Source organism: Motacilla alba, chromosome 10, assembly GCF_015832195.1.
Source record: "Motacilla alba alba isolate MOTALB_02 chromosome 10, Motacilla_alba_V1.0_pri, whole genome shotgun sequence".
Lineage (NCBI taxonomy): Eukaryota > Metazoa > Chordata > Aves > Passeriformes > Motacillidae > Motacilla > Motacilla alba.
The window spans coordinates 5,689,751-5,711,785 of NC_052025.1; the positions used below are offsets into that span (position 1 = coordinate 5,689,751).

The 22,035-nt window shown below is 40.2% G+C and overlaps 1 protein-coding gene across 3 annotated transcripts in view; it reads left to right on the forward strand.

Annotated features, from left to right (window-relative positions):
- The first annotated feature begins 1,825 nt into the window (after positions 1–1,825).
- Positions 1,826–22,035, forward strand: part of APBA2 (amyloid beta precursor protein binding family A member 2) — an 81,378-nt gene continuing 61,168 nt past the window's right edge. Inside the window, exon 1 of one of the 3 annotated variants that reach the window (XM_038146675.1) lies at positions 1,826–2,032. The gene's annotated coding sequence lies outside the window, so the exon portion shown is untranslated. Of the gene's footprint in view, positions 2,033–2,116; positions 2,270–22,035 lie in introns of those variants that run through there. The other 2 variants (XM_038146676.1, XM_038146674.1) reach the window with 2 other exon arrangements.

Here is a 22,035-nt window from a genome sequence, read left to right on the forward strand (position 1 = left end):
AGAATCTTCTATGAAGTAGATCAATTTAATGAAAATTTAAACTTATTTTTAACATTGCATTTTTTTTTTCAGTAATAAAGACAGGTTCAAAACATGATCTTAAGATCTGAAGTAATTTGTAACTGCAGGTACCCTGAAAGCATATGTGGTGATGCACAATTTGCATTAAATAAGGGGAATATCCAACTCTGCACCCATGTCTGGCTTTTATGGAAATGATTATTTCCAGAAATTGGAGAGTACAGGAGATACATTCATGGACTGGTATCATGCACCCTATTTTTACCTTCCATTTTGGTATGTAATTTTCCATAATAACCATCTGTCTGAGTCACTGTCTCCAAAATGACGTGGAGGGAGAATGTTTGTTAGAAACTTACATTTTAAAAAGTTAAAAAAAAAATCCTACTCCCTTTGGGACCTCTGCAGTCTTTGAGAGGTCAGTTGTGGTACAATACTTGCAGCTGCAGTAACTTCATTAAGAAAACACCTGCCCTATTGGGCTGGAAATACTGCTTTTTATATTTTGATAAAGTGAGACTTTCTTATGTATATGAGGCTATTTCAGCGAGTTAATAATTTTGAGAATTAATAATATTAATTAAGAGATCATTTACCAAATGTTTAAACAATCTGTCTACAGATTATATCTGCAGATACACTGCAGTTCTGTGTAAAACATACATGCATTACAGTTAGGGTAATATTTTGAGCTTTTAGTATCTTCAAAAGAAAACCAAAATCTGTCAAGTAATTGGGATGTAGAAAGGGACAGATGGGAAAAGTCACCATAGAAAACCATGCCAGAAAAATAGCCTCTTAGCACCAAATGGAGAGTCTTAACAAAAATCTTAGCAAGTAAACTAAAAACTAAAAAGCCCTCCCACAAAATGGTGTTTTCCATGAAGGACCTTTGCATGTACATGGGATGTGCCTTGATGCTAACACCAGGGCAAAATGACCACACACCACACCAGCTGAGCACACAGCTGTTAGAGTAAACACTGATGCCTGGCTGATTGCAGTGCAGTATAATTGCACTAGGACAGCTTTTTACTTTTAATATAATGAGAAAGATTAGCTACTATCTCAAATTTGCATAAATATTAGCAAAGCCTGTCAGAATTGCCCTAAGATATATGTTTCTTTATATACGTAATAGTCACTATCACCTAGCTGCCCTTAAAAGATCTAGAGGTTTCTAATAAAAGGCCTGAGGAACCAACTGTGTTTATGACTCACCATAAGAAATGTTCTTGGAGAAACCCTCTTCAGTGAGCTTTTAAATAGTACACATTGAATCCTACATCATTAAAGTTTAGGGGTGGATCTATGTATTATTTGCACAAGGGCCCAAAAATCATGATTTGTTCTCATAAATCTGGCCTTATGATGGAATGTGACTGAGTCTAGAGCTGTCCCTTGCTATAATGTTCAAACTTTTGGTCTTTGGGTTTTTGTTGCACTGGAGCACCTCAAGCAACAGGGAAAGGTGAGGATGGCATGGCATTCAGGAATGTTATTCGCAGAGAGATGCTGTAGAGACTCCTAGAAAACACCCTCAGCTCCGGCCCAGCGCCAGAGCGGGTCCCTGGGGATACAGAGCGGCCTTGGCGAGTGCCACAGCGGGATGCGGGCGCCCGGCGAGCATCGCTGTGGCAGCTGCTGCTGCAGGGGGTCGGGAGGGAGCGGGGGCCGGGGCCTGCTCTCCTCAGTGCCCGCGTCTGGACACAATCACAGAGCCAAAACTGTTCGGGCTGGCAGGCACGGTCACCCGGAGCAGGTGACACGGGAGCGCGTCCAGGTGGGTTGGGGGTGTCTTCAGAGAGGGAGACGCCACACCCTCCCTGGGCAGCTCTTCCAGCGCTCTGCCACCCTCAGTGTGAAGAAGTTCTCCCTCATGCTGAGGTGAAACTTGTGCTTCGGTTTATGACCATCGCTCCTCGTCCTGTCGCTGGACGCCACTGACGAGTGCGGCACACGCGGAGCTGGCACAGTGCCCGGCCCCGGTCCGGAGGTGGACGGCGGACAGGTCAGTGTGTCCTACCGAGCCCCCCGGGCTGCGCGGGGCCCGGGGCCGCCCCCCGCTCCCTCCCGCCGGGGCCGTGAGGCGGCGCGGGCGCTATGCGCCATGCAGGTTCCCGGGCGCTGGCGCAGGCAGGTTCCCGGGCGGGCCCGCCGCGGTGTGCGGCGCTCGGCAGCCACACAAAAGAGCGGCTGCGGCTGCGGCTGCCCCGCTGCCCGGGACCGGCCCCGCCGCTGCACCGCGGTAAGGACCGGGGCGTAGGGCGGAGGGCTGACCGACCGACATATCGACCGCCGGCCGGGGTGTTCGCGGGCACCGTCGGCTCCGTCGGGGGTGGGGCGGCAGCATCCCGCGGGTCCCCTCAGGGGAGCGGGGAGCCCCCGGGCACGCCCCCGGCCCCCGCCAGCACGGCCGATGCTCCCCTCGAATCGGGGCTGGGGGCTGCTCTCCCTGCGAGCGGTTACCCCCGCCTCATTCCATCTTCACCCTCATCCCCATCCCCATCCCCATCCCCTGGCAACCGAGCTGCCCGCAAGCGGACGGAGCCGGGGTGAAGGGGAGCCCCTGCGGCATGGCGGAGCGGCCGGCGCTGTCGCGATCGGCGGCGCGGGGCTCCGGCACCGGGGGCTGCCGCACTCCCGCTTGTCCCCGCTGTGCCCAGGGAGGCGCCGCCACCGCCCCCCGCCTGGCGAGGGAGAACCGGCGGCGATCCCCCGGGCCGGGCTGCGGCTCCGCTCGGCTCCCCCGAGGCTGGGCTGCGGCTCCGCTCGGCTCCCCCGCGACGCTGCGAGCTCCGAGCCCGGCCCGGCCGCCTCAGCCCCGCCGTGCCGGGACGGAGGCTCCGGGTGACGCGGGGACCGGCCGTGCAGCATCCGCAGCATGCCAGCGTTTTGTGGGAGGGCGGGAGGCTTAAGTCCGTTTGTCTTAATAAGAGTGAAAAGAAAAGCGAGAGGAGCCCTCCTGTAATGCAATACCGCTCGGAGTTTGTATTTGGTTCTGATTTTATGTCTCCACTCTAGCAAAGGGATCCGAGCCTTTGATCTGCTCTTTCCCCGTTCCCTTCATCATGAGATATGGAGGGAAAAGGGTGCTCAATTAAGAATAACCTGATTTTTGGTGGGATAAACAGCATGAGATATTATAGCACGGTCTGTTTGCCTCTTATTGAACAGTTTTTTGAATATGTGTGTGTGGAGCCTTGTATTGCCATAACAAAAGAGATGGGGGTGGGGGAAAGGAAGGAATACTGCATTTAGAGCTGCATCTTGGAAAGTCAAAGACTGCCTTATTTTTCCTCAACTGGCAATCTGTGCTTTCAGATTTACATCCTTTGCATCCTCAGTGTTGCTTTGGTGGTTGTTGCATGGTAGTGAGGACATACAAGAAAAGAAATTTAGATAAAGACAAGAGATCAAACAACGTGTATACTACAAAGATGATGTGCATTGCAGTGATGTTTAAGAAAAGTCTGAAATTACTGTGACCAGTTTGAAAAATGCAAGTAATGTTTTCAGTTATATTACCTGGCCAAGGCCGTAGTATAATCTCCCAGGAGGGGCTGGGAAATCTGTTTGCAGCAAAGGTATTTATCTATTATGCCTGCTACCCAAGATTCCCTCATTAATTAATAAGTAGAACTGAAAAAGAGAAACAACTACTGTCATAGTTTTTTGTGGTTCTGCGTAAGCCACAGTGTTTCAAATATAACATAGTTTTAAAGGAGAGGAATTCTAGTTTAAGTCCTTATTGCCACTTAAGATAAAATACAGTATGTGCAGGTTATGTGTTTGAGAAGCAAAGATTGACATTTATATCAAGCATAAGATGGCAATTTATCATTGTATCATGCTGGTTCTTCTCCGTATGGGACAGACAAGATGAAAGAGCTTTTTTTTCGTACATTGTTCTGCAAGAGCTAAACTGCTGAAGTCAAAGCCACTGTCCTTAGTCCATTTGGGGCTCATAGGATTTCATGCTGCAGAACTGTCCTTATAAACCCTGATTGTCAGAGTTTCTAAATTCTCTGGTAGTTTAGCCCGTATCTGCACTTGGAAATATCTGAAGCTATTTTAAAAAATGCATCAGCAGCTACGTTATTGCTCCCTCTTGATCCTCTGATAGTAAAGGAAAAGTGTTCTTGCAAAGGCCATAAAGGCTCAGCTCTTTTGGTCACAGTATGACAGTTCTAAGGAGGAATCTCGAAAAGCATGTTTTGTGTAGTTACTTGATTAATGCCGGTTCAGGCTGGGGACTGGACATGAATTTAAACAAGCTAGGTCTTTAAAAAGTGACCCTTGCTTAAGGCTGTGAACATGAGAAGCCACTTCAAGAAGCATAATTTTACCATCTCTCCAGCTGTTCTGATTAGAATATTTGCTAAGAACTAATTTGTGAAAATACCATGGTTTAAACATCTTTCAGTTAATATTCCTGTGTTGAGGGTGGAGAAATTGGAGAAAGTGACCTGTTCCAAGATACCAGCTCGCAGAGAGACATGGAGGATTCTGGTTTGTTTCAGAAAAAATCTTGGTTGTAGCCTTTGAACACATCAGGGTTCAGGTGCTTCTGCAGACTTTTTATATCCATTTCCCTGTGTTTAAATAAACAAGGCAATTATTTCATGCTTTAAGCACTGGTAGAGGTAGTGGTAGAGGCCGAGGAGCAGTCCTGCCCAAAAGGCCCAGAGGTCCTGGTGAACAGCAACCTGGACATGAGCCAGCCACAACCCCTGGCAACAAAGAAAGCCAGGAGCATCCTGGTCTATGAACAGCAGTGCAGCCAGGACATTGAAGGAAGTGACTATTCCCTTCTGCTCAGCACCCAGTAGGTGACATTTATAACCCTGGGTCCAGTTTTGGTCCCCCACTACAAGGAAGTTATTAAGGACCTGGGGTTCTGCAGAAGCCACTGAAGCGGCTGGGGCTGGGGGCTGAGCTCTGAGCAGAGGGTGAGGGAGTGCGGCTTGCTCAGCCTGCAGAAAGGGAGGCTATGGGGGGACCTAACAGCAGCCTTCCAGTCCTTATGAAGAGCTCCTCAGGAAACTGGAGCCAGTCTCAATGCAGTGGCATGTGCCAAGGAATGAGAGACAAAAGGCATATGTTAAAGTAAAGGTTCAGACTGGATACGAACAAAATGCTTGCCCCACAAGGACAATCATACATGGAGACAGGTAGCCCAGAGAGGTTGTATGGAATCTGTTTTTGAAGGTTTTAAAGACCAGACTGGATAATTCCATCAGCAAACTGATCAAGGCTCACTGATGACCCTGGTAATGTTGGACAAGAAATCTCTGACATTCTTAACAACCTGAAGCATTATGATCCTGTTTGTGCCTATCTGTACATGATACAAGAAGCAGATATGTTTCCAGAAGTCAGATTTTTAAAGAAAGATTCAGAGTTTTCATTCTAGGTCTAATCTGTGCATCTCAACAAAGATGGAATACAGTATCAGTATGATATATTTACTTCTATTACATATGAAACAGGACATTACATTAATACAAACTAATACCTTACTATAAGCCTGCCAAGGAAGAGATACTTGCTTGAAATAAAAAGAAGTGCATACTACTTGCAAGCAAGAGCTTTTTCTAGGAGGTAACTTTTGGCACTACTACGAGGCAATTAAAGCCTTGCAACATTTGTGCAAGAGATGTAATAGTAGTTGTTACATTTACAGAAAATAAAGCACTGATGCAGTCACATGAGCTTCACGAGGAAAGAGGAAGAACTGAAAGCAGAATCAGAATTCGCTGGTTTTTAGACACTCAAAAAACTTGCAGTTGCTGAGTCAAATGCTCATTATAAGTACTGGCAAATGCTTTTAGTCTACTGGGAAGAGTATTACATGTATGATTTGTTTTTTCCTGAGGACCTATGGGAGCTGCATGAAAAGCAGTTCAAGACAGCACCATATGACTGGTGAAGTGTGTAGTGCTTTAGGCTTTTGCTGTCTACAGAAGCTGAACATGCATCACTTAAGCTTTGTCATGATGTCCATGAGAAGAGAACTTCCATTTGAATTCTCAGTTTTGTCTGAACTTAGGTCTTCTCTTGGCTAACAATATTTTTTTTTTGGAAGGAAGGAAGGTCTTGCACAACTGGTAAAAAACATATAGATTGAACAGTTTGTTTCTGATGCTGGTAGGTAAATGCAGTGTCACTTGAGTACATGACATTCCTTTCCTTTTTTGTTGTAGTACTTACTGTCTTCATTCTCATGCTGCAGCAGAGGAAGGTGATTTGCACTTCACGAGGAGTGAGTTAGAGCTGAGCAAAGACCGGTGTGGAAAACTCTGGGATTTATAGGTGCTTCCACCTAAGCTAAAGAGGAAGAACTAGAAGCCCTGTAGGTAGGGATGACAGGGGGAAAGTGTCATTGTTCTCAGATAATGTGAAATGCTGCTGGAGATGCATACCCTGAAGTATACTCATGCATGAAGGCATCATTTTCTTATGAAACAGAAAGAAATGAAGAGGAAAGGAAAATTGGCAAAGAGGTATTCAAAATATGTCAGTTATAACCAATGTGAGGTTTGCAGTCTAGATAAGGATTTTCAAATGGTAGCATTTCTGCAATGCAGACATCCACTGATACCAACCCAGGCTTGCAGTGGGAGCTGCATGAGGAGTACCTCGGGGTAGTTGTCTGGTTTGAATTAGTAAGATGAAGTTTCCTTCAGGAAATAGCCCTCCTAGTTACAGGCCTAATAATGAAGATTCAGCCACATAAAAACTGATATTGCTTTATTACTTAAAAGGCAGATTGAATATTTCCATTCTATTAATTGAATTGAGTTTTTGAATTTTGTTTTGTGCATTGATATTAGGAATATTTGTGAGCATATCACCAATTTGCATTGTTTCCAGATTGCTTTTGTTCTCTTTACAGGATTTTACTTTTTTTCCCAATCACCAAGAGTGCAATTGTATCAATAAATTGATGTTGCTCCCAAGAATCATTGGTACGAGCTACCACAAAAATTATTTCAGTGCAAGGATAAGTGCACCTTTTCTTTTTAGTCAAATTTTAAAATAGGTTTCAAAACTCATACTCTGAAAGCTGAGAGATGCCTTTTCAATACATCTGGGGGAGTATGGAGATGGAATTGCCTGTTTCTCATGCAGAAGCAAGATTGCTTTAGAGCTGCTATGCTCCTCAAATCCATACCAAATCGCTCTCCTGGGAATGAAATCTTGTATAAAACACTGTTACTAAACATATCCATTTTGTTCTTCTAATCTGCAGCTTTTGTGTCTGGTGAGGATGGCCATTCTGACTGGTACCAGGCCTCACAGGGCTGCTGTGCTGTCTTGAGTTTCAAAGATCACTACAGCTACTAATAGATAAATAATCATCAAGTCAATTACAAAGAACATAAATTTATTTCTGCTCTTATAAAATGATCCAGTATAGGAAAGAAGCAGGCTTGCACATTTCCAAATTCTTACTATGCAGCATAGCACGTTGTTGCCATGCTACCAGATTGCTTGCCTTGATATTTAAATTTGCCCTTAGATTTGTATTTTAAAAGAATGAACTGTTAACGGTACATTAAAATATAAAATAACTTGACAAAACATAAGCCTCATCACCAATTTGTTCATGCTTCTTTGGCCTCTACAGATTTTAATTTTCTTTTCTAAAATCAACCCCACCATCACAACAAATATAAGATATGCATGAAGCAATGAAATATGGAAAGATTCTGTTTGGGAGTGCAATAAAGGTTTATATCAAAGGAGGAATATTGATTATAGTTTCCATACTTAAAAAATATGCATTTTGCCTGCCTTATTGAGTGCCTCTTGCCATCTTTTGTCCTCTCCAATTTAACATGACAGAGGGAAATCAGAGTATGATGGTATTTTCTTGTCATTGATGTATTGTAGAGGAGAAAGGAACATTATTTCTATATATGTGCGTGTGTAGATATATATAATGTCCTTTAGGCACAAAATCTTGTGTTACTGGAAGGCAACTCTTGATTACAGATAAGGCAGCTTTAAAAAGAAACTTATCCCTGTGATATTCTTAGCCAGTCAATCAGTGTGGCTTTAATTATGTAGAAGTATTTGACATGTTATGGCCCAGGAGATAAGAGCTGTTGCATATTAGATGAATGAAAGGGAAGGAATTCTGCTGGTTACTAAAAATTCCATGCTCAGTGCTGCATTAGAGGCATAAAATGAGCACGGGAAGGGAACGCTTCCTTGTAAATTGTGATTTTTATGGTATTGCAGATTCCAGCATTATGAAGGTTGTTGGTGGCAGAATTCTTCATTTCTGGTTAATGACTACTGGCTTTATTGATGGAAGAGCTGCCATGAAGATATCAGGAATGTGCCTTTAAGTCAGTTGTATTGGTAGGAATTTCTTAGCTTGCTTGCCTTTTGGTTTGGTTGATGGCTTTTGTGCGGCTTTCTTTTTTTAAATAATTAAGGGATTTTCTTTGTATTTTCAGTGGCAGGTGGAAGTCTCAGTTTTCACCAAGTAAAAGGTATCTGTTGTGATACTGGTTGTTTTCAGTACTTAGAAAGAGACCACCTTAAGGTTTTTCCATATCTATTCCACACCTATCTGCAGTGATAATAAATGATCTGTACAGCACGTGTTTAATTTGGTATTTGTCCTCCATTCATTATTCAATTTGTATGCATTATAACCGACCCACCAACTAACAGATAATGATTTTGGGGGAGAATGGAGGGGAATTATATGTTGCAGCACTAATATACCTTTGCAACAGTGTTATTTTCCTTCCTGTGCATATATCTATATTTGTTTTTAAAGTTTATTGTCACAATTCAGTAAAATACCTGTATTATTCTTGAGCCAACATTGATTTAACTTAGATATGTTGACATTTTTTTAGTGTTGGGACTCTTATGTTATTTAATGGTTTAGTTTAGGCTCCAGCTTCTGGTGTGTGAGAATCACAGCTTTGAGCTTATACTCAGACAGGCTCCAGGAATGAAGAAACTATGAGTTTGTGCTTTCAACATTTGTGGACAACATGATACCTTTAGTTTCTGGAGTTCTTGTGATTTGCAGTGCTACAGCAACTGTAGTAGAAATAAGTTCCTTAATATTAACCAGCATCTGTTTGGATGTACTAAGCTTGAGTTACCAGTTTTCTTTCTGATGGTACTTAACATAGTTAAAACCATTCATGGTAAATATAAACAGGCCAAATGCCATCCAGAGTTTCTGAACCAGCTGTTTTATCAGTGAACAGTCCATGGTGTTACATACTTTCCTCTATTCAATGATATTCCTATTTAAAGTAGTAATTAAGATAGTAACCTGCTACAATATTGGTAAATCCCTCTGGAAGGTTCGGATACAAAAGCTGTTTATTACTGCTCTAAGTTTCCCACCCTCCCCGTGCCTTGACACAATGAGTCTCGTTTCTTGACAGGATGAAATCCATATTGTCTTTAAGATATTATCTCTGCCCTCAGAGATAAGCTCGTGACTAACTGTGGCTGCCAGCTGAGGCTGACCCTCCCTGCCTGGTTGGCAGCTTGCTCATGTTGGTCACCCTGACACATGGACTGTGGCTCCTCAGGCTGACCTGGTGGCAGTCCTGGCCTCTCCTCCCTCCAGCCTCGGAGGCTCAGCAGGGTGGATCCTGTGCCCGAGCTGCACGCCAGGCTCCTTGCCACAGGATCATCCTGAGGGACCGTCACAAAATAGGGGAAATTCAAACAGAAATTCCTAAATAGTAAAGTCTGAAGTTTTCCATACATGGGGAACTTAACTAAACACCATAGTAGCATCCTAGATGAAATGGAGGTCATTGGAAAAGAAAGATAAAACATATTGTAGTGAGGCCTATGAGCCAACCAAGTGTCTAGGACCCTTAGAGGAAGGCATTTAGAAGGCAGCAATAGACTGTCTTTGCTCAAAAAACTAACCTGTCTAAATAGACTTCACAGTTTGGTATCTTCTGTTTAAATTAATCTGTCAGAGGAAAAGAATAGTGTAAAAAAGTGGTACCAGGCCATAACCTCATATTATGGTAGAATAAGATTGTGAAACACTGGATTTGATCCATAACATGCAGACCAAACCTTTACTAAAAGCTGAATTATAGATATATCTGTAATTATTGGAGAATATAACTTTAGTGTACCTGACTGGAAAATCTTAATTTGGTTCTACTCTTTAGTTGCATTTTGCTGTTAACCTTCTTGCTGGGTTAAAATACAAAGATAAAAATACTTAATTTTGTAGATTAACATATTAAATATTTTGCCTATGTAAATATGAATAGCATGTGGATAAAAAGTTCTCTGCTCTGGAGACTATAACAGGATGGCTTTGCAGTTATTACAGGATTTTTATTGTTGTTTTGTTTACTAGTACTGTGTCACTGGGGGTGGGAGTGAGGGCGTGTTTGATTTTTAAACAAATTCCCCAAAGTCTGCTTTATTCATTTTTCAGCTCCAGACTTATAGATTTTTAAACTCTTTGTGGAGAGAATGTCTGCAGAATACTTAACCTGATGAAATTTTGATTTATGGACTTTTCCAAAACACACATAATTTAGGATTTATTTGCCCCCAGTTGAAAGTTGTTACTATAGCAAATACAGGAGGAAGAATTAAGTTGAAAGGAATATACAATGTGGCTGTTTAGGGTTTGCATCTGGTAAAGGGGCTGATCTCAGGAGGCAGTTGATTATACCCTTGCGACGGTAGGCTACACAGGATGGTACAAAGTTGGATCCTGCAGGGAAGCCTTCTAGGAACCTGTCAATCCATTGGGAGAGCCCAGGTGAGGTGAACACAGTGTTAGGTAGGTGTTATTTTTCAGTGTGGACAATTTCTATTATTAAGGGACTGTGACATATCTTTAAGTGGCTGGAAATTGACCTTTGATTTGAACAGGGTGCAGCTCAAGCATCTTTGAAGACTTCAGTTTTGCTATGAGCTGCAGCCTTCCCTGCAGTGCTCCTGTCCCTGGGAATGTCCCATGGCCCCAGCAGGACTGTGGCTGCCTGTTGCTGCAACACAGGAACTTCTGGTTACCACCAGGAGACTGCCATGGGCTAGTTGTTCAGTTAATTCAGTTGTTGTTGACAATAATTAAGCTTAGAAAGGTGAAAGAGAGTTGACCTAGTGATAGAAAAATAGCAATTGTTCAAATTGGTAGAGGAATTAGTCCATGTTTGACTTCTCCAATGAGCACAACAGTTATATAATTAGTAGCTTCTAAGGATCATAGTCTGCCAGCCATATATCTATATATTTATGCAACTGTAGACATTACTTACTTTTAACCAGATATCAAAATTTAAATACCTACTGCCTTGAGCATCAGTTGAAGACAAATCAGTCTATTTATGAACAAATAATGAAATTACTAAATAAAGCAGCAAGACTCATACTGCCATTTACATTCTTGCCTCAGTAACTACTTACTGCAAGTTTAGTGATGATAGATGCAGAGTTCTGAATTGGAAAATTCATATATAACTACAAAATAGACTGACCCACAATGTACCAATGTGATGCCTCAGTGATTTTTCAACTGTTTAATCTTTAAAGGAAAAATGCTAATACTTGAAAGTGTTAGCCAAGTGTGTAGGTACATTTACTGAGAACCTAGGAAATGCATGCTTATTTAAATACATTTTGCAAAACTTTATCTTACAACAAATGAAATAAAATGCTGGGGAAATTCTTGTTTTCCCACTAGCTTTTTTATATCTCTATTTCCAAAGACATTAGAATATTAGAGAATGTTATTTCATAATATTCCCCTAGTCCTTTGCTAGTCAATGGATCAGATATGGAGGCTTTTTGTGCGCAGGTTTCTTCCATACTGCTGCCCAGCTATAACCTTGGGGGACAGCAACCTTGCCCTGTAGGATTAGTGCCTTTTCTCCAACAGATCTGATCCATAGAGGTTTTTTTTTTCTCTGTAATGCCAATATTTTATATGCTGCAGTTAAGCCAGCTGCAGCCAAAACCTAATCTCTTGTTTAGGCCAGCTGTAAATCTAATTAACCCTGCTGACACTGCATCTTATTCAATCACAGAGTACACTTCCTCCAAGAGAATGGCTGAAACTGTGTGCATACTTTTTAGAATATTGTCTAACAGTGAGTTTTCAGTGTTCTCTCTGCTCTGTGCTGCACTGTTGCCTGCTTAGCCTGTCAGTTACTGATAGGGAAAGTCTGTGTACCTGTGTGTGAAGAAAAGGAAAAAAAAATCAGCCCCAAATGTAGGCTAAACACTTCAGACAGTGAGGATTTTGACAGACCTCTAGAACTCTCAATGTTCCCATCTCTGGCAGAGCACAGGATGGCAGAGCAGACAAAGAAGAGATAGCCAGCTATCATCTCCTGTGCTCTCATGAAGCTAATGAGCATGGAGGAGTGACACACACAGAGCCCAGACTAAAAAATACAAATAGCATAGTATGAGCTGCCAAAGGCTCATGCCAATCTGTTCTACCATTTCTGCTGGATGTATATCTGTATATCTTATTTTCTTAATGACAATATTTCAGCTTTATCACACACCTGTAGAGAGTAGGATCTACTGTCTCATTTAGAACAATTGCTCTACCCTACAATGACTTGGCAAAAGTGACATGAACATGCAGTTATCATCATGAAGGTCCAAAGGAAAATAAATGCTTCCTAAGACCTTCAGCCAGCTGAAGTGCAAGGGGAACTATGCTCAGAAATGATTAATTTACGGGGTATCATCTCATAGCATCAGGCTTGAATCCTACAGATTCTGTTGCGTTGTTACAGAAATCACCTAAAATCAAGATGCTTTTTTCCAAAGACAGTCAGAAACTTTAAGAAATTTTCAGTCCCTTGATTTTGTTACCAGAACCACTCAAGATAGGGAATAAACTTCAGGGGTAAACAAAGGGATTGCTTTGTTTCCCTGCTTTGTCTGATGAAGCTCAGTTCTTCAGTTTTCAACAACTTCTCCAACTGGACAAGATCCACATGCCTCTTTTCTCCTTTACAAGCCATTAGGATCTAGTGGGAAAAGAGTTGTGCATCAGAGCCTGGACAGCTAATGATGCCTCACTTCCCAGCTGTAAATGGAGCAATTTAAACAACACAGTTAATACCTACAGTTCCAGCACAGAAAAGGCTGATAAATCAAGAAGTTCATTTGAACTTTGCCTGCAGATTTCTTGAAAAGGGTTTATCTACCTTTACTGAAAAGCTTTTTCAAACTAGAGAGTAGGCAGTTGAGATAGCCAAAGTCACATTTTTTCAAAGAATCATTTTAACTGTGGGCTAATTGCATATTTTATTTCATCCAGCATGAATGTTATTTGTACTTTATGTAGCATCAGAAAAGAAATGAAACTTTGAAATCTTCTGGTTAGGCAATGAAGATATTGACAGGAAAACGAAGGGAAAAAATTAGCTCAGTTCTCCAAAATAAAAGAGCACTGTCTTTGGTATTGCAATTTCACAGATAGAAATCTGCACAGACTAGTCTGTTTATCTGCTCAAAGCTCTTTACATAACTGGCACTTTGTCATCTTCAGTCTATAAATTATAGGCAGTCATTGCTGGAGTGTTGAGTAACCAAGCATAGAGTCTGCTGCTTTGCATATAAATGGAGCTACAGTCCTGGATCTGTGTGAACATAAATATGGGCATGAAGGCATTCCTGCCCTTCAACTTGATACCAGAAAACCCCACCCTTAATGCCATACATCTGTGGATGCTGGTGTAAATACGAAGCAGATAACCTCTTTGATTCCTTTAATATTGAATGATGGAAATTGATTTGGGAGAAAGATGTGAGTGCGTAAGTCACATCAAGCCAAATACAGGTTGTTACATGAAATAGATGAATTAGGTAACAAATTTTATGTCAAGTATTTTTCACTGACTTGGTGAAGAAAAGACTTTCTTCAGATGTTACTCTTTGCATTGATAATACAATAGTAGAGACTGTTTACATCTCAGAAAACTCAGTCTGGATCAAACTAATTTAGATATTTCCTAGTGTGACACTACAGTAACATCTGGAAATAGATCCTTAAATAGAACAGGAAATAGGCTTTATCTAAAAATTCACCTTACTAATTAACTCTTCCTGACAGAGTTGTAAGATCCTAGTCTTTTAGTATACACAGCACGTTACAGCTGGCAGATTTAAACCTCTGTGTAAGTGCTTGGTACTTTTTTTGGAAAGCAAAAGATCTGTCTATATATCCAAAAAACCAAACTGCAGAGACTCAGACTTCAAAAGAGCTACAACGTCCTAAATGTAAAACTCCACCTACCCCAACTGAGGATAAACAATGATATCATTACTTAAATTACACTGGTTACTGTGGATGATCCATCCATAGCTGATTGCTTCTTTTTAATGGCATTAAATAATGTGCTGAAATTTGCATTGCAAATTGCAGGATGGTAGGCTATTTTTTTTCAACCAAATCAGGTCAATTCCACCCAGGTCCTCTATATCCAACAGTCCAATACTGAAGAGCATTTGAATTTGAGAGCACATGAAAAACGTTACCCTGTTTTTCATATTTTCTTTGCTTAAATGATTTTCTGTGGACCATAAAGGATAGATATTTTTTGTAAGTTCACTGTTGGGTTTCACAGATGTAGATTTAAGGAGATTATTTATGCTTTAGGATTTAACATCTACCAACATGCTGTTCATTTGCCTGATATCACAGGGGACTAGTTCTTTCATTGCAATTTATAAATCCTCATCTTCAGACTTTGGTTTTCAGATAGCTCGATGTTTGAAACATCCAGCAGTTATTAATTTAATGAATTTTATCTCAGATGAACTGTTTATTCAACCATCATGATATATGATAGGTCCAGGGTTTTTTGGTTTTAAATTTAAATAGAATAAGTAATGCTAACTTGGTTGGTTGAGCAGTCACCTTGGGAGCCCTCCCTCAGTTTGATGCATGTTTGATGAAAAATGCTGGTTTCGTGTGTCCTTTACTGATAAATCTGGTGATTAACTTTCCTAAAGGACAACAGCAGAAGCTCAAAAGCCCATATCCATGCTTTTTCCTTCAAAAAACCTTGCATCTGGAATGAAGAAGTCAAAGTTGTGCTCTGTGTGCCTAATAAGACCCTAAGTGTTTGCAAACATGGTAAACAAAGATGTGGCTGAGTCTCATGTCAAGTTTGTCTCATGCTACCTCAGACAAATGCCTGTAAATGTGTCTGCTGTGGCTCATACAGAGTCTTTCACTCCATGCAGACCAATTTTTCATATTCCTGCAGGAGCAGCTCCATACACTATGCTTGATAAATAAATCCTTTATTCCCTGTAGAAGTCTAGATCTTGAGATTATACCAGTTTCTGATCCTGTTGTATGTGGAGCAGAGCTGCCATGTCCAGGGAGAACAGGAGCTCTCCAACATTTGCTGTGCAATAAATGATAACCTGCTCATAAAGCAGGATGCCTGAAACATTAAAATGCAGGAACAGAAGGTCACATCAAAATGTGAGCCTTGCTTGAAATGCCTGAGTTAGCTAAATCTCTATGCTGCTTTCAAATATGTTGCCTATTCTTTTATAATTAAAGCTTGAAATTATTTTATATATGGTTTATATATGATTGACTTTAGAATGGAGAATTTAAAAAATCCCTATGAGAGAAAGCTTCATAATAATTAATATTTTTATGCTAGAAATTTGAAAATAACCCCATTTCTATCTCAGTGGTTTTCATTCTGTTCTTGGCAAGCATTTTCCTGTGCTGTGTTTCTTGTGCTATGAGAGCCGTTCTGGATTGCTGATAGGCTCAAAACTCAAGCAGTTTGTGCTCAAATAACCAAATGCCTTGATTTGATGATTCTGAGCTGGGGTGCTGTGAGTTTTCAAAATGCAGTCTAGCATTTTACAGGGGGCTGCAGGCCCCACTGTATTCTTACCAAGATCTCATCCTATACTCAGTTTTCTTTGGACTGTGAAAAACCAATAGAGGAGAGAATTTCCCCATTGAGGTTTCATTATGTTTTCAGAGCTGCTAAATAAAAAATGTATATCCTGTTATACTGTAATTTTGTAATATAATGCATCTTAAGCATGTTTTGGTACTACCAAGTACCACCAGATTATTACTATTTTATGGAAATTTCTTCCACCATTTAAAAATTAATACTTCATCATCTCTGGTATTCAAAGACTAGAAAAAATACAGATAAACCAGAAAGAAGACGATGGAAGAGGCAAACAGTTGTGTATCCATTCTGCACCTGTGCAAAGGTCATTTTCATGCTCTAGAAAGCTGAAAAACCCTGCAAGATAAAGCCTGCAGCATGTAAGGAATGCTGTAACAGGCAAGGCCAGAGGCAGAACCTCTGGATCCTTCTGCTGTCCTCATGCGTGTAATGGGAAGCTTGAGCAGATGATGCAGAGCAACTGGGGAAAAAAAACACTTCACTTCCAGAACTGGCAAATATCCCCATTACACACCCCATACACGGTGCTGTATTCTGACAACATCATTTGACCTTGAAAAAGTCAAAGTGTTCTTCACAAACCTCCAGAAATGTATGCTTTCAATGGAAAGGTACTTGTTTTTTTGCATTTAAAAGAAGAATTAATTAGTCTATGCAATGTCCATGTTTAATTTTTTGTATCTCATTGGTGTTTACTGCAATTGCTGATACGGATCTCTACTGTTTTTATAGTTCAGCTGATCCTGACTAGATTTACTCTTTTTTTGTTTCATAGCTCTGCTAAAGCTTTCAATGATATCTGTCCATGAGGTGTCTTGTACTACACACAGAAGTACCCCAGTGCATTGTATAAATTAATATTCCATCCATGAATGTAGCTAGTAGTTAATTTGTCATTTGGCAGTGAGAAACAAGAGGCTAGATTACTGATTAATTGTAATGAAGCTGAACAGAATGCTCACGTGTATGCTGAAACAGACTACTGTTGTACTAGTGACATCCTTTGCAATAGGCAACCTGTTTTGGAAGTGTTAAGTCTAGCAGTTTAAGAAATAAATAAGAACAGTGGTAAATAGTACCAGTATTTTTAGTTTAGCTAATTAAAATTTTATGACTGGCAGAGAGGATTTGAGTTCGTGGCATCTTCAGATTTGGCATGGGGAAATAAGAGAATTCTCAGGAGTTGACTTCTGCTATAACCTGTCATATCTTATTATGCTGTTTCCAACTCTGTCTGATATAAAACAAAACAGACTTATAATTTATTCTTCACTAAAAAGAAGAGGAAAGAGCCCAGTAAATGCAGCCAGGAAGTACATCTGAAATAATATCATGATAGCTGTGACTATTAGGAGCAATTGCATCCAAAGATCATCCTAAGAATAATTGTATCTTGCATCCTAGGAAGAAGCTTCAGAAAAATACCATAAAGAAGTATTAATGGATTTCAATAATTATCTGATCTTTAATTATCAAATGCAGTCTAGATTATGATCTCTTAAGCACACAGACAAAAAAATGAATGAGCAAATCTCTTCTATTAAAGAGCAAGTCTGTGTCTTCCACAGAAAGAAATGTTCTTCAGCCTTTTTACCTGGGCTTCAAACATCTCTGCCCCAGGAATGTCTCCAGTTCTGTTTGTGAAAATATGGCTGCTCTGCATTAAAACCCCTTTTTTAGGAGTTAGGTTTTAGATTTTATTTTAAACCAATCATAATTTTAAAAATATAAGACTTTCCTTCCTAATGAATTCTTGTGCAGTGTCACAGGGCCATATATAGCCTGATGTGTCATCCTTAATTGATGTCTGCAGCAAAGACATACAGTTGTGTGAAGGACAGTGTGCCTTAGGATTGGCTCTTAGCTTTGGAATGAGGCATGGACACGGCCAGTAGTTAATTCTGTAAACCTCTGTCAGACATTGTGGATGTAATAGAGATGATAGCAGAAAAAATTGACAGTCCTTTAATCCAGTTTCACTGCCACCATCTTTAGCCAAGACTATTCTTGGGAGTTTTCTATTTGTGGGAGAAATATGATGAAGAATAGTGATAAAAACAGTGTATTAAATGATGTAGGAATACTAAACTGTAACCCTCTCCAGGTGACCAGTGCTTGTGAAAGGAGGCAGCTCTGGGCACACCCCATATAATCTCAGAAGGGATAAAATGCCACAGCTGATCCACAAAGCACGTGCAAATTTGGCTTGTATTCTGTCATTGTTCCACCAGTTAGGATCTACCATGTTGATCAGTGGATTCAGGCGAGGTAATTCCGCAGCATTTAGTATTGTTACTGCAGAAGCACCTTTACATTTAAATGGAAAGAGTCCTTTAAATCTTCTCAGAGAGACAAGAGGAGACTGGACTCTCCTGCACGACTTTGCATCTCCCTTTAAATAAAAAAGCTCGTATATCTTTGGAACAGGAACATTATCCTTGAAGGTGTGACCATATGTAATTTCCTGCTCTTAGTATTTATTTACTGTAGTTTCATAGAAGACACTATTAATTACAGATTTCCTTAATGTACACTTTAATTTTATAGTAAGAATAGGAGTGTGCTCCTGCTTTGGAACAAATTTTTTTTTTTTCATTTGGTTTGCACATTGGTACTTTGTACTGCTGTCTTTTTGTGCTCTATAATTTTCTAGTCAGTCATCCTCCTACATTAGCTTCCTAATTCTAGAAAAAAACCCCATTCATTCCTTAATTGATCTGTTGCACATAGGTTTTAAAGACATAGCTGCTTGTGTGGCTTGTTCCTGACACTCTGCTTTATACATATGCTCCATTGCTGCCTCTCTTTACTCAATTGCTCTAAGCCTCCTTCCTTAACTTCACCCAGACCTCAGCACTCCTGCCAGATGTAAAATACAGCAGTCTTGTTGAGAAGAGCCTTTACTAGGTTATTCAGCTAATTCCTCTGCATCGTGTCATAATTTCAGTGCTAAAGAACTTTGAGGAAAAGGCTTAAATTCACCTGAGCTTAAATGAGAGTTGAAAAAGTAGAGAAAACAAAATCCCAGATCAGGCTTGTCCTAAACAAACACAATATGCTGCCTCGGGGCTGCAGGAGTGCAGTTGAAGTCTATCAGGCTAGCTGAAATGGGAAATAGCATTCTCAATTGTCAGGCACTATAATCAAACTGCATGCGGATTTGCAGACCTGGACGCCAGTGATTGGATGTCATTGGTTATTTTTACACTGCACAGAGTGTAAGCAGGAGTGATTTGGGGTATCATGTAGTGGATTTTTGCCAGAGTTTCCTTCATTACCTGTAACTGGTGACATGCAGTGATTTTCTATGCAGAGCAGCAGCTGGTTTATTTTCTTCTAACTGCTTGCCACACCTGTGTTTCTGGATGCAAAGAAAATCTTTCTCAAGATAGCAACTAACAATTCAAGAATAGAAACACACTGGGTTTGATTGTTTAAGCCCTACCTAGGTGCTAATCATCAGCCCTTTGAGCAATTTTAGAGCCTTCAAGTTTCACTGCTCAGGTAGTAAAGGTGACACTATGATACAATTAAGGGCTTTTTTATTACTGAAGCACTAGCATTTATTTTTAATAAGGTGCTCTAGTCCTTTTGTGCAGACCTATGAACTGTTTGTTCCCCAGACTCCTGCTTCACAGTTTACAGTGATGTATTTGGGCTGCAGCTGGAGCTGAATAGGAAAATGAAAATAAATAAGAATAGATGGCTTTTCACTAGGGCTTGAAGTTGAGCTGATGAAACCGAATTATCTTTGTCTAGCTTTTTAAAATTTACAGTGACCACAGTAAAATGTATCAGAGGCAAATCAGAACACTTTGGAAGGGATTTTGAGACATCATATCATAATCCTAATAGGCTAAAAAGAACTGATGATATATGAGATTTACAGGTGTTTGAGATTCTCCAGTTTAATATCTGTTCTTCCACCTAATGTACACAGCCATCATTTACTTACTCATGGTGTATGGGAAGGTTTACTTCTTATTTCAGGTTATTTCTAAGGTCCCTCTGTTTTCATTCTTATCCCTTTCTCTTGAGCTACATTTTGAATCCGTACCCCCAGCATCACTGATGATATAATTGACTTCTGGAAAATATTAAGAAGACCAATTAATTGATCTTAAAATTTAATCAAAGTTCAATTATGTGTTAACTTTAACTATCTTTTTCTGTATAACTCTGTGTGTGTTTTCAGCAATTCTGTTCTAAAACTGATGATGAAGGAATAGATGGGTGAATTGCCCTAGGAAAAATGAATCAGGAGGTCTTTGGTACAGACAAGGCTTTGTCCACCAGACTGCTGCACTAGCTCTAGGGAGGTGGAGTCCATGATTTTGAAAGAATAATACTAAAATGAAAGTAGAATGAAGGTGGCAGTTAAGTGTGACTAGCTGGCTAAATGTGATACCTAAAGAATTAGAAGAATATGTTCCAACCATGTCACTTTTAACTTCAAAGTATTTTGATTCTAAAATTAGAGATGCTCAAGTAAGAAAAGAGTTAACGGCAGAATACATACTCCCTCAAATGTTTTTATGCTACTGGTATTTTTAAGAATTCTCCTAGTTAAAATAATAGTTATGTTATTATAAAAACATGGTATTCTTGACAGCCTCCAGAGATTGTCTTAATGTTTTGTGCAGTGGAAAATAGCAACTCTGTTGAGGAAATGAAACTCACTACTAGATGTGTTCTCCAGCAGTGTAACAAATATTCGAGTGTGGTAATGGGAGAAAGTAAGAGATTGATCAAGATTCGTGTCCAGTTAAAAATTTACATGAATTTACTACTTAGAATGGACTAAGTCAAATCACACATTGATTTTCCTAACAATAGGCAAAATACCTATTAGATGTTAGAAAAAAGATTATTATCATCAGCATATAATCTAGTAGACAGTGTTTACTAGGGTGTACAGTGTCTACTGTGGTAAAATTCATTTTTGTTTCTTACGTTCCTGTGTGCTTCTTACTTAGCAATACAGTGTTTTATGGTTGAGTCTCTGCTAAAATGTATCTCAAAATAATTGCAGTGAAATAAAAGAAAACCCAAATAGGAACTATAATTCATAAAGTCTTAAAAGTATACTTTGTTTTTGTGCTCCATCTTTCAACTCCAATGGAGTAACTGATCAGAAATGAAATGTTTGCTCTTTCTGTAGAATACCTAAGCAATGAGTTGTCTCCTCCTGAAGCCCTCTGCTCCCCAAATTAATCATGATAATAAACCCATAATTTATTATCATAATAAACTCGAGATATATTTGCACATGTATGAGTTCCAGGTAACCTCTGAAGGTGCTGGATGTTTTTTAATGAATACGTACCACATCCTCATTATCATTATTATCCAGTGGGCAAAGGTTTTTTGTGTCTTTTTGAGGAGTATGTCCTTTGTGCATCATCTCAGCATGGCAGCTTCTCTTTGCCCACTATTAATCTCCTGTTTGTAGGAGCATTAGTCCTCTATTTTTGTGGTTCCTTTGTAACTTCATGCCTCAACATGAGGATGAACAGTTCTGCCAAAAGAGAATATGGTACAGGCCCTTCTTATCCCAAAAAGGAAGTTACTCCCTCCTTGACCTTTAAAGCACATCCTTGCTAAAGCTTTACTTAACTGAAATGTGTGGGGTTGTTCCTCAGATCAGACTTGCTAGGAAACCAGTATTTCTGTAAATGCTTGGGATGGAATGCTGCTTATTGATTCAGAGTGCATACATGGGTTTGTGGGTTAGCCTAGGAAAATTGCTGCAGTGTGGTGCAGTGGTACAGCAGCTCACTGCCACCTCTTGGCATTAATCCCAAGGGTTGAACTTTATCACAGCCAAGCTTTGCAGTACTTTTAAGCCCTACTGTGTAAAGGACTTGAGAAAATTAACTGATCTCTAACTGTAGATCTCAAGGACATTATAATAAAATAATGTAGTAATATAAAAATGTACAGTGAAGTATAAATGGCAGCTTGTATAATACTATTGTACAGGAAATGCATGTCATTAAGCAGAGGGAATGTGTTTGGAATGCTATGGAACCAAGTCATCACAACAAGATCAATTAGAGGTGATTGA